The sequence below is a fragment of the Mus pahari genome, chromosome 21, assembly GCF_900095145.1.
Source record: "Mus pahari chromosome 21, PAHARI_EIJ_v1.1, whole genome shotgun sequence".
NCBI classification, from domain to species: Eukaryota; Metazoa; Chordata; class Mammalia; order Rodentia; family Muridae; genus Mus; species Mus pahari.
In genome coordinates, this window is record NC_034610.1 from 31,701,263 (window position 1) to 31,706,929 (window position 5,667).

The window sequence follows — 5,667 nt, forward strand, 5'->3', positions numbered from 1 at the left end:
ATAGATAGATAGATAGATTGAGGGATAAATGGTAGATAGATAAGTCATAGATAGATGATAGATAATCTATGATTGACAGATGACAGATACATACATACATACAAAGATACAAAGACACATGCATACATACATACATACATACATACATACATAGACAGATAAATATTAGGTACAGCTCTTCAAAAGCTGATAGAGGATGAAAGGCCAGCCTTCAAGCAAAACAAAAAACAACAAAAATAATAGTAGCCAGTGTCCATTAGAACAGTGGGATGTCTTAATCCCAGTCTGTAGGGAGACTGGATGTCATGTGATGTGTTACAGTATTCTAAATATGGAGGACAGAGCCAGCCTCTTTAAGACATTTTCAAATAATACAGTCATAGATCCCAGTGAACTGTGGGTCCTGGGAGGAAACAGTATTCTTGTTAGCTAAATTAACATTGTATTTTATTAAGACATTGAACGTTGGAATAAAAAACTTCTTTGGAAGTAATAATACTGAACAGAAAAAGTGGGCCTAAGAGTCAGTGACCTGTGATACCAGAAGGTCTGCATGCTTACTCGGGATGATGCTCACCAGTGGTGACAGGGGACATCTGCATGTCCTTGTGTATGGAATCTTCTGCATCTAAGACCAGGCTGGGCCCTGAAAGAAGAAACTTTCCCAAGGTTCAGATACTGAGCTCTGAGTGTAGCCCAGTGAGAAGAGTCCCAAGGGAAAACCATGTTTTGTGTGTGAAGTGGTGAATGAATGGAAGGATCGGGACACTTCAAGTGAGCACAAATGAGCAGGTAAATCCCGAACTATCTTTATGTGAAAAGAGTACACTGCTTCATTCAAAGAAACAACCAGGCAAAGAGCTTTATCCAGAGAAACCCCAGGTCTCTCTTCCCATGCTCCCTTTGGGCTTCTGGGAGCTCCACACTTGGGACTCCAGTCATGGTTACCATCACCTGAGCTGGTTAGCCTTCATCCAAGCACATCAGAGCCAAGACATCTGCAAATGCTGGCTCCAAAGGCTCAATTTCCATTGGTAATCACTTGTTTTTACATTCCACCTTAGTAACTGTCAGTCAAGAAATCTAGACTAGTATCTATGTATCCATGACCAGGTGCTGGGTATTTTGACCCAAGAGCTAAAGAGGCTCAAATTTCTACACACACACACACACACACACAGAAGCCAGGAAGGCTTTCTTCTGTTTGCTTCTGTTTTATTTGAGACAGGGTCTCATTCTATAGCTCAGGCTTGTGTGGAATTCACTGTGTAATCCTGACAGGCCTTCGCTCCTGCCTCTGCTTCCCAAATGCTAGAAGTACAGGCATGAGCCACCACCCCTGACTTAAAGCTGTAAATACAATCCAATTAGCTTAGTGTCTTAGATTGTTTTTTTAAACAACAGTATCCAGCCTGCCTTTGACAAGCTATTATTGTCCATCAAGAATAAACTTGAGAAGAACTGTGAAAAATTAGACTCAAGATTCGTTTTGTTTCTCATGCGCCATGATCAGCCTATGAGCAAATTCACAACACGTTCCTGATTTAAATGCATGGACCTAAATCCTCAGGAAGAATTGGAGACTTTTTTATATAAAGTTTTAATTTTTTAAAACTCCTAAGCGAATCAACTGTATTAATTTGAATACAGATATCATCTCTCAGCATAAACTGCAAAACAGACAGAATAATATGTGATTGTTTCTTAAATAACACAGAACAGGTTGGGTGGTGATGGCTCACTCCTTTAATCCCAGTGTTCAGGAGGCAGAGGCAGGTGGATCTCTTTGAGTTCAAGGCCAGCCTGGTCTACAGAGTGAGTACCAGGACAGCCAAGGCTACACAGAGAAACCCTGTCTCAAAAAGCAAGCAAGCAAACAAACAAAAAGACAACACGTATGCTGGTTTCTCTGGGATCTGGGGAGATGCTCAGTCAAAAAACTGCTTGCTGTACAAGCGTGGGGATTGGAGTTCTGAATTAAAGCACACGTAAACTGCTCTTCTTGATGAGCTTATGGTCCTTGACTGGGGAAGGCAGGGAGGGGAGAATCCCTGGAACTTGCTAGCCAGCTAATCTTACTGTATCCTTGAGCCCTGGGTTCAATCAGAGACATTGCCTTAAAAAAGAGAAAGGATGTAGAGTGATTAGGGAAGATACCTGACATGACCTCTGGCCTCCACAGGTAGGTGCGCACTTGAGTGCGCACACACACACACACACACACACACACACACACACACACATACACATACACACACACACATACACACACACACATACACACACTCAAATGCATACATACACCTATACCATAAACAAATAAAAAACAATAATAGCAAGAAAAATAAATTTGGAAAAAAATTGCTTGAGTGGTCTCAATATTCTTCAAGTTATTTCAAGTGTCTGCCAGTCTGATCTGGGTTAAATCCGAGTTGGATAAGACCACTGAGCATTGAGATTACAAAAATACTACATATACACAAAGATTTTCAGAAAGTAGCATTTGCATTTATTATGGCTGGGATTAGTGGGTGGCGTCAGTCAAAATTAAACTATCAGAATATCATTTAACCAATTTAAATTTTATGGTGGTTTGAATATGCTTGGCCCATGGTAAGTGCCATTATTAGGAGGTGTAGCCTTGTTAGAGGAAGTGTGTCACTATGGAGGCAGGACTTTTAAGTCATATATATGCTCAAGTCTGGCCAGTGTGACACAGAGTTCCTCCTGGCTGCCTATGGTTCAAGATACAGAACTTTCCAGCACCATGTTTGCTAGGATGCTGCCAGACTTTCAACCATGATGGTAATGGATTAAACCTCTGAACCTGTAAGGCAGTCCCAATTAAATGATGTCCTTTATAAGAGTTGCCTTGGTCATGGTGTCTCTTCATAGCAAAAAAACCCTACCTAAGACTATTGTCTTTGTTCTTTTCATTTCATGTAATATTTTTGGGGGAGTCCATGACTTACCCATGCACACAGAGGTCAGAGGTCACCTGTGGGACTCAGTTCCCTCATTCCACCACGTGGAACCCAGGGAATCAAACAAAGGTCAGGTTTGGACACAGGTGTTTTTAACCACTGAGCCATCTCACCAGCCCCATGTCATATAATTTGAAAAGGCAACAGTTCAAAGTCAAATATAAGTAAATAAAAGTATATGTGTGTGTGTGTGTGTGTGTGTGTGTGTGTGTGCGTTTGTGTGTGTGTGTGCCACAGCATGTGGGTAGAGCTCAGAGAGCAGTTCTATAGAGTCCATTCTCTCCTTTTACCTTTATGTGGGTTCTAGGGATGGTATGCTGGTCCTCTGGCAATAAGCACCTTTAACTGAGAAGCCATCTCACTAGCCCATGGCTGTGTTTTACTGAATTTTCTGTGGCCTCTCTTATAACAAATTCATGGATGAGAGTGCTGAACCTTTTGTACTGGAGTTTGCTGTTGAAGTTGTTGCCCTAAGGCAGCATCTTAAAGCCTTGTAACCTTTTCACAATGAATCTGGATTCTTCTGCCTCTCCACACTCTCTGCTGGTTTTCCTGGAGCTCCAGTGTCTATGACATTATATCTGTGGACCTAAAAAACAAACAAACAAAAGGCAAACAACAACAACAACAAAACAGTAATGATAAGACTCGTGACATCATCTTAACTATGTTTTAACTTCTAAATTTTCCTTAAATATAAATCCTGACTCAGACTTCCAGAAAGCTTGGAGAAAGTTTCCCTGGAAGTGGGTGAACCCAGAATTGCATGGCTTTACAGATTCTCCTGGTCTCCAGCAGCAGGCCCTCCCTCCTCACATCAAGCCCATCTCCATGATTATTCAACGTGTGAGGCTCAATACTGCTTCCCTTAATGAGGATGCAGATCCCTGCCAGAAGTCCCATTTGGATAACTTACTTTTTCTTTGTCGGTCAGATCGCACAATTCATTACAAATAATAATCCTTTAATAACAGAGTCCTTTCCAGGAAAAGTCATCTTGCCGATGGCATCTGAGGCTGGATATTATTAAAATCTGGCTTCCCTCCCACACCCCCAGTCTGCACTGAAATTTAACACCCCTTGAAGAGCGACAACATGGAGAGATGGCCTGGCTTGCAAGCTGCATTTCAGGTTGGTGGTCAGATAAAGACTCCTCAGGAAATAGTTCCAAGGGGTTTTGCTGGGTGTTCTCAAATTTCTGGCCCTATGTTGACTCAATCTGCTTTGTGAAATACCTCTTTAAAAACAAAACAAAAACCAAACCAAACAAAAAAATAGATTGTCAAGGTAGCTCAGTTTAAATGGAAAAAAACAAAGTTTCCATTTGTTTTTCACTTCTTGAATATAAACAATATGTCTCTTTCTTTATTATCCTTCAATTAGTAAGACAATTGACTAATAAAATTTGCATGTATGTATGTCATGTGTGCATACATGTTCATGTATGTGTTTGCATATTCGTGTGTGCACACATGCTCATGTATGTATGTGTGTACATGTTCACGTGGGTTCATGTGTGTATGCATGTTCATGTGATTAGGAGGCCAGAGTTGACAACTGGTGCTTTCTTCAATCATTTTCTACCTTGTTGCTTGAAAGTCTCTCATAGGATCTGGAACTTTCTGGTTGGCTAAACTGGCTGGCTAGCAAGCTCCAGAGCCCCTCCTGCCTCCAGCTTCCACTGGACTTATCACAACACCCAAAAATTTTTAAAAATTATTTTATTAGATATTTTCTTCATTTACATTTCAAATGCTATCCCAAATGCCCCCTATACCCTCCTCCCGCTCTGCTCCTCTGCCCACTCACTCCCACTTCTTGGCCCTGGTGTTCCCCTGTATGGGGCATATAAAGTTTGCAAGACCAAGGGGCCTTTCTTCCCAATGATGGCTGACTAGGCCATCTTCTGCTATATATGCAGCTAGAGACACGAGCTCTGGGTGTGCTGGTTAGTTCATGCACAACACCCAATTTTTATGCGTGTGATTAAGACTGACCTTAGCGTCTCATACTTTTACATGAAACACTGTACCAACCTAGCAATGCCCTTCCACCTCCAATATTAATCTAAAACTTAAAAGAAGTATTTCCATCAGAAACTAAGTGCCTGTGTCTTATACTTATGTTTGGCACAGGAAGATTTGCCTGAAATATTTAAGGAAATGGTGCTGGTTTGGATTAGTCATACAAGTTTTTGTAGATTAGTATTTGTTCCCAAGGAAACTTTGTAGCGTACACAACAAATTACTTCTCAAAAAACATGGCAAGAAGAAGACTGGAGAGATGGCTCAGTGACTAAGGGCACACACTTCTTGCTCTTCCGACAGATACTGACTTGGTTCTCAATATCCACGTGGTGGATCACAGCTATCGGTAACTCTGGTTCCAGGAAATCTGACTCCCTCTTCTGACCTCGGTGGGCATTGTGTGCATGTGGTACACAATTACACAGGCAGTCAAAACACCCATACATGTAAAATGAAAGAATTAAAAAAAATGGCAAGTAAAACTTTTTGGAGGTAATAATAAAATAAAATAAAACCTACAAAGAAAAATCCAGTGGGAGCATCTATAACCTTAATGTTGATGCACTTGCTGTCATTGCAGAATGCCCTATCAAAAATAACAAATGATGTGAAGATTTCTACCTCCCTTAATTGGAAGCAGGTTAAAAAGTGGATTA